General features: G+C 39.0%; 1 protein-coding gene across 1 annotated transcript in view; it reads right to left on the minus strand.

The window, feature by feature from the left end:
* The window catches only part of NDUFA12 (NADH:ubiquinone oxidoreductase subunit A12), a 93883-nt gene that overhangs the window by 43151 nt on the left and 34799 nt on the right, over window positions 1-15933 (minus strand). The gene's annotated exons all lie outside the window — the stretch shown is intronic.

Genomic DNA, 15933 nt, shown 5'->3' on the forward strand with positions numbered 1-15933 from the left:
GGAAAGGAGAGGAAAAGGAAGCTGGGGGATGGAGTCCTATTTACTTGTCATTTCTGGAAACAGTTCTCCCAAGAATGAAAAGAGAGATGGTGACTTTGAAAAGAAAAAAAGGCTAAATGCTTGGGACCTGTAGAAAAGAAGAAAGGTACAGGAAGGGAGGGATAAGAAGCAGCCAAATGGGCTTAACAGGCAGAAATTTTTGCATTACAGAGGAAAAGGAATCTATAAACAAGAAGAAAATCATCAAAAGAAGAACTGGGAGTCTGCTACAGTTTCTTCACAAGTAGGATCATTTAGGTGAGCTATCTTTCAGCTGTGTTAGTAAACCTTTCTCAAACTGACTTGGAAGAAAACATTTCTTGGATTACTTACTTTAAAAGGACAAATGGAGAATGGACTTTAGTAAGGGTTTGATCCAGCAAAATAAAGATTGTAGTGTCTTCTCATCTGCACTCTCTTCATCCTAAGGCTGGCTCTCCTTATTGTTAAAGATGCCTGTCAGTAGCTCCTGAAGTGGAGGGCATGCTTCCTCATCAATATCAAACAGAAAAGTAAGGCATCTGTGTCCCAAAATTCTTATCAAAGGACCTCTATTGGATTAGCTTAAGTCTTGAACCTACCTTTGAGCCTATCACTGTGTCAAGGAGGAGGAACATTAAGTTCTGACCAGGAGATGGCCTTCTGTAAGAAGAGTGGGAGTGAAGGTATTCCAAAGCAAATGGACATTACTATGCAGAAGGCATAAGAATAGAGGCTGGACTGCCAGCAATGATCTCCTAGTGCCAGCTGTACAGGGAAATGCTAAGTGTATGTAATACACATTCTAAATTAGGGCCTGGGGACATAGCTCAGTTGGTACAATGCTTGCCTCATAATGACAAGGCCCTGGGTTCAATCCCCCCCGTACCGCCCCCCACATGGACATTCTAAATTAAATCAAAAGTAAAAACAAATAGTGAAAGTCTCATGAAAGTGACTTTTGCTAAAAAAAAAAAAAAAAAAAAAGTGACTGGAGTAGAAGGCTCCCATGGTGTGCCTGTGGCCACGCTCAGCTGGCCAACAGCTGTTCCACCACAGGAAATGAGAAGCAGTGAGAACCAACTCCCATGAATAATCACTGAAGATGGATCCTGACATACACTTTACCTAGCATGCTTGGAAGGACTTGTGGATACACCTCAAAGAGTGAGTTAATGTTCTGTTGAGTTCTGGGTTTATTTATTCACAAGGGTGGCTTCCTCCTGAAACCCAGCACTATGTTAACATTCTGCATGTCATTTTGGTTCAACTAAGCCACAGGAAGATGGATCATTGTTCATTCACTAGAGAATTTCCCAAGTTAAGGAAGAGGTATAATTAATAATGTTGGAACAGCCCAGCTAAAACTCTAGCTAGTTATATAAAATAGAAGACAGAGAATAATAACAGTCATTCTTTTGGGGCTTAGAAGAGAAGAGTAAGACAGATTTGATAGCAAGACTATTGTTCTATGGATTTTTTTCCCCACTTTCTGAATGATTGGTCCTAATCCATGCCAGGGGTCTAAGAATCTGAAAGAGTGACATATTTATCTGAAATTGAATTTTCCAACTATTAGGTCAAAATATAACAATAGATTTCAACATCTTTTCTAGTAATGAGGTGATTGCTTAAATAAATTATGATATATCCCTATAATATATTAACTTTGCATGAGGTTCACAGTATATTTTTATTAAGTAGAAAAAGCAGGTTAGAAAATGACATGGAGGTTAGAGTCACACTTTTATAAAATATTCAATATTTAAATTCTTATACAGAAAAAATGAAAAAAATATATTTAAAGGTGTCAACAATTTTTCTCTGGGTGGTGAAATCATGAATACTCTTTTAAAATCTTGTTTATATTTTCTAAATTTTCTACTGTGTACATTTATTACTTTTGTAATTAAAAAATAGAATAGGGATAATCTGTTTAAAGCCCCCCCATATGTTAGTTTTTAAAAATTTGTTCTAATTAGTTATATATAACAGTAGCATGCGTTTTGACACATCGTACATAAATGGAGTATAACTTCTCATTCTTCTGGTTATACATGATGTAGAGTCACACTGGTCTGTTTGACATTTTAATTGTACTTCTATTTAACTTTAAAATTCTCGGTGTTCCCATGAGCAGTCTCGAGTTCTTTGTGGACTCAGGTGGGGAATGAATGCATGTGAGCACGGGGAATGAGTGAGTGGATCAATAAGCACAGTGCCAATTAGAGCAGGAGAGGAAACTCTAGGGAATCCAGTACCAGCCGCTGCTCCCTTCCTTTCACTTAGAACATCTAAGTGAGTTCCTGTTCCCCAGGTAGCCTCATTCCAGGTTAGCAGAGCCAGCCCCACCTGCATGAGGCATTCTGGAGTTTCCAGGTATGCAGATGGAGTTTTCTTGCTTCCAGGAGCAGTATCTCAAAAGTCTAGACTAACTAGGTGCAGTGAGGCAAGCCTCGAATCCCAGCTAGTCTCCTGAGGCAAACTTGACAAAGCAAGCCTGAGACTAGCCTTAGCAACCTTGGAAGACCCTGCCTCAAAATAAAAAATAAAAGGGGCTGGGGGATGTAGCTCAGCGGCAGAGCGCTTGCCTAGCATGTGGAAGACCTTGGGTTTGATCCCCAGCCCTGTGCACACAAAAAAGAATCAGTATATCTGATATTAATGTTGAGATTGACAATCTTTTTGAAATGTAAGATCTTTTGTCACGCACAATTTTCAGTTTAAAGTGTGCTTGGCACACAAATATCTATTGTGAGGTATATATACACACACACACACACACACACATACATACATACACATATGTAATTTCTTTTTCTTTTTCATCCTTGAGCTACATCCCTAGTCTTTTTATTTTTTGAGACAGGTCTTCATTAAGTTGCTCAGGCTGGCCTTGAACTTGTGATCCTCCTGCCTCAGCTTCCTGAGCCACTGGGATGGGTATGCACCACCACACCCAGCTGTGAGTAATTTTTGATAGAAATGATGAGAAGGGGCTGAGCTCTACATGTGGGTTGATGTAGGGTAGAAATGGGAAACATACATGGGACTATAGTAACATTCTGTTGAGTGAGTTAATTTGTCAGAAACGGGAATATGGAAGCAAGGGATATGCTCAGTGATAGAGTACTTGTCTGCCATTTTCAAGGCCCTGAGTTCAGTCCTCAGCAACACACACACACACACACAATGCAAGTATGGAGTCAAAGATTAATCTAAAAGAACTGCTCTATCTGTTCCTGAATCTTTGGATAGATATTGAACTTGCTTCAAATGTGAAGGAGAGAAGACAGCTTGAATCAATTTTATCTAAATTTAAAGGAACAGGAAGATCCCAACTGACATTTGAATTACAGAGCTCATGGTTGCCCTCCCCTCGTCCCCAGCTACATTCCTAGTGACCCTTTACAAAATCTGACATTGCCTCTGCTTTTGCAATTCTGAGAAATCAGGAAGAGCTCAAGTTGGCTGTAATTCTAAAGGATGAATGGATGCAGATGGTGTATCCTAGCAACCGCTGAAAAGAAATCAAGTGATACAAGCTCCATGAGTAGAAGCAAAACATCCACCAAAACACAGTGGAAAGTAACATGGTCTAGCTACTGGTTGTCAGGCTAGAACTGGTGATTGTAGGTTGACCTTGCTGTTAGGACACTGTGAAGATAAAACAAAAGCAAAGGGGTGAGCTGGGTCAAAAGAGGCCTCATAACAATAACTCTAAATCAAAATACTTAAAGTCCAGGTTTGGAGCCACAGCCACAGCCAAATAAAATCATTTCATTTGTAAATAACTAAAGGTCAAAGAAGGCTATTAAATAAATCCCTTTAATCTAATGACAAATGACATTTATTTCTATAAAGCCACATAATATCCAATAAGATGCTAATATTCATACCTCATAAGAATGAAAATGACTCCTTTCCATTGCCTTCCTTATAAATTTGGAAAGCACTGATGGCCAAGTACCAACTCAAGAATACTAATGTCCTATGGCAATAGTCAGGGTTACTTTACTGCAATGAAAGAAACTTAACTGAGGGGGAGAAAAAACAAAAGAGCGGGTGGTTTGTGGGGAAGGAGTCAATCAAAAATTCAAAAGAAGACATCCAAGAATCAGGGTAGCTCTGAGGACCCCACAAAACTAGAAACCAGGTCTGTCTTTCCTTTTCTAAGGGCATTACTTTTATTACCTCAATCTTTTTCTGAAGCTAAAAACATGGTCACCACACCCCTGGAGCTGTCTGTAGTTCTGTGGCCCTGGGAGCAAGGAACACTTTCTCTGCTAGTTTTTCTTGGAAAATAACCTAAGGAAGAATTTGATCAACCTAGCATGGAATACATATGTGCCTACTCCTGGGCACCTTTTTAGGGTCAGGGGAATGCTGCTAGGATCAGTCAGGTGGGCTCGTATGCTCGCCTCTGGTACAAGCACGGGAGGTGGTATATTCTGATTAGTAGGGCTGGTATGGAAAGAAGCAGCCCCTCAAAAGACTTTTCTTGTTTATGCAACTTATTTATTATTTATTTATTTTGTACAGTAGATTGAACCTGGGACCTTATGCATGCTAGGCAATCGCTGTACCCCTGAACTATACCCTGATGTTACTTTCTTTCTTTTTTAGTTGTAGTTGTTAGTACGTTTATTTATTTATTTATTTATTTATTTATTTATTTATTTATTTATTTATTTGGTGCTGAGGATCAAACCCAGGGCCTTGCATATGCTAGGTGAGTGCTCTATCTACCGCTGAGCCACAACCTCAGCCCCCAGATGTTACTTTCAAAAAGGAAAAAAAAAGTGGTGTTAAGCAGACAACAAATGCCCCTCACATTTATTGAATCAGTGATGAGAGTAAATTTCATAACCTGCTACTATCATTAGTTTGTCTATTTTTGTCATGGCAAAGGTAGAACACTACAGAATTCAGAACTGTCTGGAATGTACTGTGAATTTGACATGATCTTCCTAAATCATATATAATTAGCTAGCACAGAAGTTAAGAGATTAGCTGAAAATATCAGATCCCACTTTTCTGACAAATGAAAGAAGGGTACAACAAAGATAAAAGTTAATAATCATAGCTGTATTTTTAATTTTTCCAAATATAACCATTAACTTTTTAAGAACTTTTAGTTCTCGGCGGACACAACATCTTTGTTGGTATGTGGTGCTGAGGATCACAACGCATGCAAGGCGAGCACGCTACCGCTTGAGCCACATCCCCAGCCCTTAAGAACTTTTAAAATCAGCAAATAATTTAAAATTGAGTTTCTATTAAAATTTAAGGGAGGCTGGGGTTGTAGTTCAGTGGCAGAGCGCTTGCTTAGCATGTGTGAGGCACTGGGTTTGATCCTTAACACCACATATGAATGAACAAATAAAATAAAGTCATGCTATTCACCTACAACTACAAAAAAAAAATTTAAACTTAAAGGAATTTTCTACAAAATCATTTCAAAATATCTTTAAGTCATGGTGATCTATAATATTGACATTTAGTGTAAAGTTCAGCTGAACTAGTTATCTATATGATCTATTCATTTAAAATAAATAATAGCAAATAGGCCTAAAATTGATCATGCTTTCAGGAACTCCATATCAGTAAACTTAATGATTATTTTTAATTTTTATTAGGCTTTTGGATTTCTCCTATGTTTTCAGCAAGAAAAGTAAGGTATGAAAATATTAATAACAATGTCTACCAAACGTCAGAGACTTTTCCTGCTAATGACTCTGAGGAGGATTTAATTATCCCTCTGTGGCAGGTGAGTTCCTCCTAGGAGATGACAAGATCCAGTTGACCTAGGTCATTCCAACTTCATAGTCATGTTTCCTTCCAGACTGTCATCTTTTTTTCCTGACTCAACAATGCAGGAGGGAAGAACAAGGCTGTGCAGGAGGTTTGCTAATAAGATATATGTCTAAAAATTGAAAGCTATAAGGCTGGGGATGTGGCTCAAACGGTAGCGCGCTCGCCTGGCATGCGTGTGACCCAGGTTCGATCCTCAGCACCACATACAAACAAAGATGTTGTGTCTGCCGAGAACTAAAAAATAAATATTAAAAAAAATTGAGAGCTATAAAAATAATTATTGAATCACAAATTATGTAAATGTGCTATAGAGTTGATTAAACAAGTTAACTTCCTAATTTTAAAACATTCTTTGGGGTTGAAGATATAGTTTAGGGTTAGAGAGTTTTTTTGACATGTGTGAAGACCTGGGTTTGACCCCCAGCATTGCAAGAAAAAAACAACAAAACATAATAATAACAAATAACCCAATCAGTAAATGGGCAAAGGAACTGAATAGACACTTCACAGAAGAAGAAATGATTGGTCAACAAATATATGAAGAAATGTTCAACATTGCTAGCAATTAGAGAAATGAGATTTTATCTCACTTCAGTCAGAATGGCAATTATCAAAAATACAAGTAACAATAATGTCGGTGAGGATGTGGGGAAAAGGTACACTCATACATTGCTGGTAAGACTGCAAATTGGTGCAACCACCCTGGAAAGCAGTATGGAGATTCCTCAGAAAACTTGGAGTGGAACTACTATTTGACCCAGGTTTCCCACTCCTCAGCATATACCAAAGGCCTTAAGATCAACGTATCATACTGACGCAGCCACATCAATGTTTATAGCAGCTTAATTTACAATAGCTAAGCTATGGAACCATCCTAGGTGCCCTTCAACAGATGAACGGCTAAAGAAAATGTGGTATAGATACACAACGGAATACTACTCAGCCATAAAGAGAAATGAGATTATGGCATTTGCTGGTGAATGGATTGAACTGGATATTATCATGCTAAGTGAAATAAGCCAATCCCCCCAAAACCAAAGGCCAAATGTTTTCTTTCTCTGATATGTGGATGCTAACACACAACAGGCAGGGGCAGGCTGTTAGAAGTACTTTGGATTAGATGAGGGGAATGAAGGGAAGCATGGGGATGAGAATAGAAAGATAGTAGAATGAGGGCTGGGGTTGTGGCTCAGTGGTAGAGTGCTTGCCTAGCATATGAGGTACTGGGTTTGATTCTCAGCACCACATAAAAATAAATAAAGGTCCACCAACAACTAATAAAATATTTTTTTTAAAAAAAAAGCAAGAAAGATAGTAGAATTGAATGGACATTACTTTCCTATGTGCCTATATGAACACATGAGCAATGTAATTCCATATTAGGGTACAACCACAAGAATGGGAAGTTATACTCCATGTATGTATGTATGTCAAAAAATATTCTACTGTGATGTATAACTAAAAAGAATAAGAATTTAAAACTTAAAAAAATAGAATGTGGGGCTGGGGATGTGGCTCAAGCGGTAGCGCGCTCGCCTGGCATGCGTGCGGCCCGGGTTCGATCCTCAGCACCACATACAAACAAAGATGTTGTGCCCGCCGAAAACTAAAAAAAATAAATATTAAAAATAAAAATTTCTCTCTCTCTCTCTCTCTCTCTCTCTCTTTTAAAAAAAAATAGAATGTTCTCCAAAAACAGAATAGACACAACTGCAATGTGTAAAATGAGACAAATGCCAATTCTAGGCCCCTAAAATCTCAACAAACAACTCAGTGAACAAACAAGCAAGAAATAAAGACAACGCGGCCATTACTCAATCAAAAGTAGAAGTGTGCCAAGTGACCACTAGCAAAATGTGAGAATGAAATCTTAGCTCTTCTTCCCCAGTGGAAAATTACTTAAGGGTTTAATGAGGCTGTGGGTGCTGGGTATATAGAGATAGTAAGGGAACTGGGGCAATGGCAGTTATGTGACAAATATTAGTGACCATCTCAATTCTCAACCTGAGAAATTTAGGTCAGTCTATATGGGTAAGCTGCATCCTAACATAACAATCTTTTGGGGGATTGTATAGTAAGGCCCACCTAAGCAAGGGAGGTCACCTGAGGTCACAGAGAAGTACATAATTCTACATAGGAGGGATTTGTCAAAAAAGCTCTACAACTTTTTTTTTTTTTTTTGTACTGGGAATTGGACTCAGGGGCTCTCAACCACTGAGCCACATCCCCAGCCCTATTTTTAGAGACAAGGTCTCACTGAATTGCTTAGTGCTTTGCTAAGTTGCTGAGGCTGGTTTTGAACTCATGATCCTCCTGTCTCAGCCTCCCGAGCCACTGGGATTCCAGGCTTGCACCATCGTGCCTGGCAAGAGCTCTACATTTTTTTAAAATATTTTTTTTAGTTGTAGTTGGACATAATTATGCTCTATATGTGTAATAAGAATTGTAATGCATTCCACTGCTGTCATGTATTTAAAAAAATGATAAAATCAATTAAAAATATTTTTTAGTTGCAGTTGGACATAATATCTTTATTTATTTTTTTGAGGTGCTGAGGATAGAACCTAGTGCCTTGCATGTGCCAGGCGAGCGCTCTACTGCTGAGCCCCAGCCCCAAGAGCTCTACATTTTTAAATAAAGTCTCAGTAAGACAGTTATTTTTTCAGGAAACAAGGCCATTCTCACCCTCTGAGGAATATTACTCACAATACCATATAGCCAGTTGTGTACCACCAAGCTCAGATTAGGGTTTTTTATCAAAGACATTAACTACTCAGCATCACTCCTCCAGCCTTTCTAACGAAACTTTAATTTTGTTCCCCATTTGTCTTCTAACAAGGCCAATTCCTTCTCTAGCTCTATGGATGACTCTTGATTAAAGGCCAAATATGGTGTCTCATGATTCCTGCCCAGTGGTTGATTTAGATGTGGGCATCTGATATAATTCTGGCCAATGAGAACATGAGAGGAAGTCTGCTGAAAGTTTCTAGAAAGATTTCTGTACTCTCAAGAAGGGCTATAAGACAGGTACATCCACATAAAAAAAATTAAAAAATAATGACCCCTGGTCAATAACTGATAATGACCCCTGGAACTGTGCTGGCTGTTTTATAACTACGGAAAGATGGGAAACCAGAGCCCTTGGTAATGTTATTGAACCTAGAAACAATCTAAACTTTGTAAAGCTAACTATAGTCTGTTATGTATGTTATTAAAATGTTTTATTATTTAATGGAAATTAAGATCAGATTTTTTTTAATTTTTATAACTTTATTTTTTTATGTGGTTCTGAGGATTGAACCCAGTGCCTCACCCATGTTAGGCAAGTGCTTTACCACTGAGCTACAGCCCCAGCCTGAAGATCAGGTCTCTTTATAGCCATGGATTCTGAGATTTTCCCCAAACCACAGACATCAAAACTCAATCTCAGGCCACTCTAGTCAGATGATTCTTCTAGCCCTCTGTATTTGGGTGGTTTTATGACGTTTAGAAATCTGTCAACACCATTTTCCCTCCCACCTCCCCCACCCCCTTACTCCATGTCTTACCCACCCCACAAGCCATACTGCACTTACCTTCAGGTAATTAATTTGTAGAAGAAGAAGAAGGAGGCTCAACTCAATCTATAATAAGGAGAGAGAGAGAGAGAGAGAGAGAGAGAGAGAGAGAGAGAGAGAGAGAGAGAGAGAGAGAGAGAGAAAGAAAGAGAGAGAGAGAGAGGGCTAGAGTTGTGGCTCAGTGGCAAAACGTTTGCCTAGCATGTGTGAGGCGCTGGGTTCGATTCTCAACACCACATATAAGTAAATTAATAAACAAAATAAAGGTCCATCGACAATTTGAGAGGGGGGAGGAGGGAGGAACAGAATAATCATATATATAGTGCTCACCCAGGGGACAGAACTGTTGAAGAGGATTACTGCCAATAATCAATCAGAAATGAGTTTTTAAATTGAGATAAACATCATGAGCATAAAGTTCACCTTTCAAACTACTTCATGGTTGTTTTTAGTATCTTCAAAATGTTGTACAACCATAATTACTGATTCCAGAACATGTCTATCATCCCAAAAGAAACCTCATAACTGTTAGCAGTCAAACCTGATTCTCAAATCTTTTTCAATTCATATGTCCTAACAGCCAAGAATTTTACTGAATTTTGTTTCTGTAGTTTGATAATCATGTGAGTTGTTTTGTTTATTTTCTCAATGCAAAATTATGCTTTTATATTATATATGCCTTTTCTAACTATAGATGCTCTCCCAGATTCTGAAGACCAGTCCTGTCCCCCATGGGTGTTACCCTCCTTTAGCTCTGGGTGAGTATAGCTTTATTAGTACTTGTGAAATGTGCGTATTTTGCTTTGATGACTTTCATATGGCTGACTTCTGTGAGTTGTTTTTGTTTTTCTACCCAGCTCAAGTTAGAGCTAATGGTTCTAGTTATTTGTGCTTCCTTAGATAAAATTCTTTTTATTTTTTTTTAGTTATTGATAGACCTTTATTTAATTTATTTATATATGGTGCTGAGAATCAATCAAACCCAGTGCCTCACACAAGCCAGGCAAGTGCTCCATGGCTGAGCCACAGCCTCTGCCCTAGATGAAATTCTTAGTATCCCAAGTTCATTAATGCTGACTGTAAAGAGACAGCTTTTATAAGTGAGAAAATGGTTTTTCATGGTAACTTAATATTAAAATTTCAAATTAGGACACAACTTTGCTTGTGCATAATTTTCCACTCTTTTTTATTGCTTTGAAAGAGTATGATAAATCACCTAAAATGTGGTGTTGGTGCTTAGCCTTATTTAATAACAAAGAATTGACCACCATTTTTTTTTCAATTTTTATTGTGGCTCAAATTTCCAAGACATGCTATAAGCAACCAAATCTGTAGACCTCTCTGTAACTAGAAACATTGGTAGAGTCATCATACATGGGAATTTTAAAGACCTGGATAAATCTTCCAATGTACATGCAGAGACTTCATGGATTATATGCATTCACTTCAACATAACACTTTGAGTTATTAAGATAAAGCAATATATTAGCTTACAGTGATAGATCCTGACAAACATTTCTGGTTCATAATATTTCTATATCTTTAAAATTCATAATTAGGACTGTATTTAATAGGAAATATATCTAATAAGTAAATGCCAGTAACAAACTTCATTACTAGAGGAGAATTAACAAAGTCATAGGATTTTATATTAGTGAGGACATTTGGTGGCAAATGAGAAAAGCCTAAGACAATCTAGATTTAGAAGAAAAAAAGTGAGACTTGTATTCCTGAAGAGTCTGAGTGGAGTGTAGCTTCAGGCACACATGGAGCCACGATGGAATCTGTCTTGCTCCTTCTCTTGGCTCCGCTTCCCTTTACATTTTTTTTTTTTCAGGCTACAGTGGCTCCCAGTGGCACAAGGGACATATCCTCCACTTTTCAAGTTTCGTGGAATGAGAACTTCTATTTTCCAGTGTTTCCAACTAAACTCCTAGACTTGAGTTTCACTGGCCTGTATTAGGTCACTTCTCTCTCTTGGACCCATCACTGAAGTGAGTGGCATATGGCACTCTGAGAACTAGTGGCTGTGATCAAATCCATTGACCCACTGGCCTGCAAGTAGGGGAAGGATGGTCCCCAAGGGAAGCCAGGGTTCTACGGCCAGAAGCAAGGGCAAGCATGAACAGAAATCCTGCACATGCTTTCCAGGAGCCAGGAGTCCTCTGACACAGCCAGTGGGTGGGTGACCCAGAACTAGCATGCTGTCCTACTCCAGGAGACCTTTCACATCATACTCCTGAGAAATGTGAGACATAGTAGCCCCTGCCTATCTCCTCTCCAGGACAGGAGGACTGTTCTTTCCAAAGGATTAAAAAAAAATCTACCACCACGTGTCATTCCTGTATTTCCTTTATATTCATAAATCTTAGTAACACACACAGACATCATCCTCCTGGAGCCAGAGCTGACGGATATGGTTGGATTACTGCCCACTTTGGTCTTAAGTGCATTTCATACTCACAGACACTTGGTACCAGTGCCTGATTAAGTTGTGTTAGAGGACAGCATCATAAATAGGACTTCTCTATACACAGAAGTATGACTTGGAGCAAGATGAAGGTATGGAGGTCACCATCTTTTGGGAAATACAACATGCCAACATGGTAATTAGTGTTTGTTTTCTTTTTCTCCTACAAAAACTGGCAATGTAACTTTACATTTCCTATTTATAACTATCTGCATGCTTTAATATTATTCCCCACAGAGCTTTTACTTTCTGAAGTTTCAGAATTTGCTGTTAAGTGCTGCTGTTGTTTCATTCTAGTCATTATCTCACCTCTAATAAAATGATTACATTTGATCAATACTTCTCTACTTCATGGTCTATTTCTATGGTGTATATTGTGGATAGTGACTAGTGTTCAGTAAATATTGAATACACAGATATTCCCAGGTACTCTTGTTTTTTTTTTTTTTTGTTCCTCCTTAAAAAAAATTTAAAAAAGAACAGGGGCTGCTTTAGACTAAATAGACACAGAATATCCTGCTGAGGAGGTGTAACTGTAAAGTGAGATATCAGTAATAGAAAAGAGAGGGAGCAACACAAATGTTACTAGGCCAGGCAGAAAGAAAAGCAAGGACAAAGCCCCCAGGTCAAGACTGAACCCGGCATTTTGAAGAATGGAAAGAGGCTAGCATCACATCATGAACAACAGAGGGAGAAATGAGAAAGATGTCTGGAGGTCCCAGGGCATGCCTCCAACGTGAGCAGGGCAGGACTCAACAACTGCCTTTTATCTGTGAAGTATGTTTTGTGGCCAAGGGCACTGTCCTGTGGCTATGACAATGCAGCAGGCATAGTTAGCCCATAAATGTGATCTTGGCCAACACATGATAAGGAAATTTCATAGATCTAAATTCAGAATAAGCACCTATTCTCATGGAAACAGATCACCACTCCCTTCCAAATGGAAAATGTCCAATGAAATGAACCTGCTGTCCCTTCACCACTGGGCTTAGTGTATATGTTGAAGACCCCCAGAAGCAGATACTGAGATAGCGTTTGCTCTTCAGAGGTGGTCTCAGTAAGTACCTGGCTGAGTTATAGGATGATAGGTTTAATTCTGAAGGTTAATTTTTTAAGTGCTTCCCAAACTTTTATAGTAATCTTCAATGTTGCTTTCTTCAAGTCTCTAACTAGCAAGTGATTATAGATCCTGACCTCAGGTCATGTTTCCTTCAAGTCAATGTACAGATAAAAGATATTGCTTAGAGCAGGGTATGGTGGTACATTTCTGTAATTCTAGCAACTTGGGAGGCTGAGGCAGGAGGATTTACATCTGAGGCCAGCCTTAGCAATTTAACAAGGCCCTAAGGAATTTAGAGATACTCTGTATCAAAATTTAAAAAAAAAAAAAAGTTGACTCAGTGGTAAAATGTCCCTGGATTCAAGTCCCAGTACAAAAAAAAAAAAAAAAAGTATTACTTAAAATCCTGAGATGTTTGTGTTTGTCCTCTGCTGTCCTTTAAGACAAGGACTTGAAGGGGACTGTGATACACAATAATATACTTGTAGCTGGTCCTACACACTGTCTAATGTCTACAAGCCAGGCTTGCCTTTTTAATTTTCAGTTAATTGAATAGTAACTTACCACAATGGCAAAGGAACAGGGGAGTCAAAGGCATGGACAGAGTGGGCAGAACCTGCTGACACTAAATGTGCCTTTGTGGTCCTGTCTATCAGTCAAGTGATGGAGTGCTACTGGAAATGGTTGACTCTAAGCAACTGAATTAGAGAGCACCTGGTATCCCATCATCTCCAACATCCCTAGTAGTGAATTGGCATTTTTTCTCAAAAGAATAGTAATCTTGGGCTGGGACTTTGGCTCAGTGGTAGCACACTTGCCTTGCAGGTGTGAGGCACTGTGTTCGATTCTCAGCACCACATATAAATAAATAAAATAAAGATCTATCAACAACTAAGGGAAAAATATTAAAAAAAAAGAATAGTAATCTTGAAGCAAGTATGGCCCTGCTCCCAAGTCCTGTGGGCTTCCCTTGTATCCCCTACAGATTTATCTCTAACTTCAGTAAATACCAGATACTTGGAGAGAGCTGAGTAACAAAGCGGCTTGGACTGCCAGGTCACATAAAGGGATGATTTACTCTGCCAGCTTTTTGGGTCCACTGGTAAATGAATAAAAACACCTATATGTGGCTGAGGATGTAGCTCAGCATGTGGGAGGCCCAGGTTCCCAGGGAAACACCTGTATGCTATTGTCTGTCTTGAAAATTCCAGGGTAGCACAAGGTGTTGTGCCTTTCCTGGTTATAGAAGGGTTAGGTGCAGCAGTTTGTCCTGACCATGGAAGGGGCTATCTCAATATGTCCTAGACCCCTGAATCCCTCAGAATTTCACCAAGAAGTCAAGTTATCTATTTCCATGAGATTCAGATCCCAGCTTTTGGCATGCCTATATCCTGGGGTATCTGGGATTTTTTGCTCTGTATCAGCGTAGTGAACTAATGTGACACCTCATTATTTGGGGAGGCATTAAATATCCTCATGTAACAAATCTTGGGTCAGATTTGTATTTCTGTCCCTGTCAGGTAAAAGCAAACAACGGCTGGTGAACTGTACAAACCAAACTGGATAAAACATGAAGTAGATGAAGACTTACGTATAGAATGTCAGAGGCTGTATTAATTTGTTTCAAAAGACCATTTCAGCAATAGCAGCTTTAATCCTGGTCATCTCAAGATTAGGTTTCACTGCAGACCACTGCCATTCTCCACGACCTACCAATCTTTCCCATTAATCACCTGGAAGTACACTGTACATGTGAGAATATAATAGGAATTACCACATTTGTATTTTTCTACCCTTTGATGGTTCTACTGATTTCTATAATTATCTCAAAGATACATTGCCTTTTCACTTATTCTTTGATAGCAAGGCATATTAGTCAATTCTTTGCTGAGTAACTTTATAAAGCAAAGAAGTTTATTTTGGCTCACAGCTCTAGTCCAAGGTAGATGGACAGCATCTGTTGCTGGCTTCTTGCAGCGTTGCTCGTGTTTGGTAGTGGAGGGCATTACACAGTGATAGCCAAGAAGCTTGCAGACATATACTTTTTAGCCTCTTTCCTCCTCCTTATAAAGCAACCAGATACAATCATAGGGTTCCACCCTGATGGCCTTATTAACTCCTAATCACCTCCTAAAGACCCCGACCGCTAGACATCATAATCACAGTAAGTTTCCACTCTCTTAATACTTAACAATGGAGATTCAAATTTAACACAAAAACCCTTGGGGGACACCCTCAAGCTGTATCCAAACCACAAGAGGAGGGAACATTTCCCTGGCTTGCCTTTGGCCCTTCTACCACAGGGACACTTACTCCTCAGAGCAGGGAGCCAATGTTCGGATTCTGCAAAGGATGTCCATGACATCTACTCTGAGAAAATAAACTGTGAGATAGAGGTATGTACGTGTTCACTGTACCATCAGGCTTACAGTGAAATGGGGTTCAAACTCCACTCATCTCCCTTAAGCCTCTGTTCTGACCAGTTGGCCACAGTATTTTCAATCCCACCCCCAAATTAGTTCTAACTAAAAAATGGGAATATTTCTATTTTCCAAATACACATCACTTGAGAAAGTGGCTGGGTAGAAGGGCCATATCTATTATTATAGTAGTACCTATATTTATTATTATAGTAGTCCTTGAATCAAGAGTTAAGAACTTCTAATTATTCACAAGTTTGTCTTGTCAATTTATTTCTAGCGACATTACAAAACAATGTTTTGGGCCTTGACAGAGGAGTTGGTAAAATGGTAGATTAACAGAGCATGTGAAATCTCAATCCAGCACAGGCTGGCTGCCTTTTAGTGTCTGGTTCTATGTTACATTAGCCAACAGCAAATTGCAGACAGCTGCCCAAAACAGCACAATGAATACAGTATCTCCTGAGATCCTGATCCAGCTGAGTATGGGATACATAGTATGGATAAGGCTGTGAACAACTATTGCTTCTTATGACTAAGGAAGAGTTTCTGAACTGCTTTTGGATGTTGACTTCTTCAGCTTAGTAGTTC

The sequence above is a fragment of the Spermophilus citellus genome, assembly GCF_964194105.1.
Source record: "Spermophilus citellus genome assembly, chromosome: 10".
Taxonomy (NCBI): domain Eukaryota; kingdom Metazoa; phylum Chordata; class Mammalia; order Rodentia; family Sciuridae; genus Spermophilus; species Spermophilus citellus.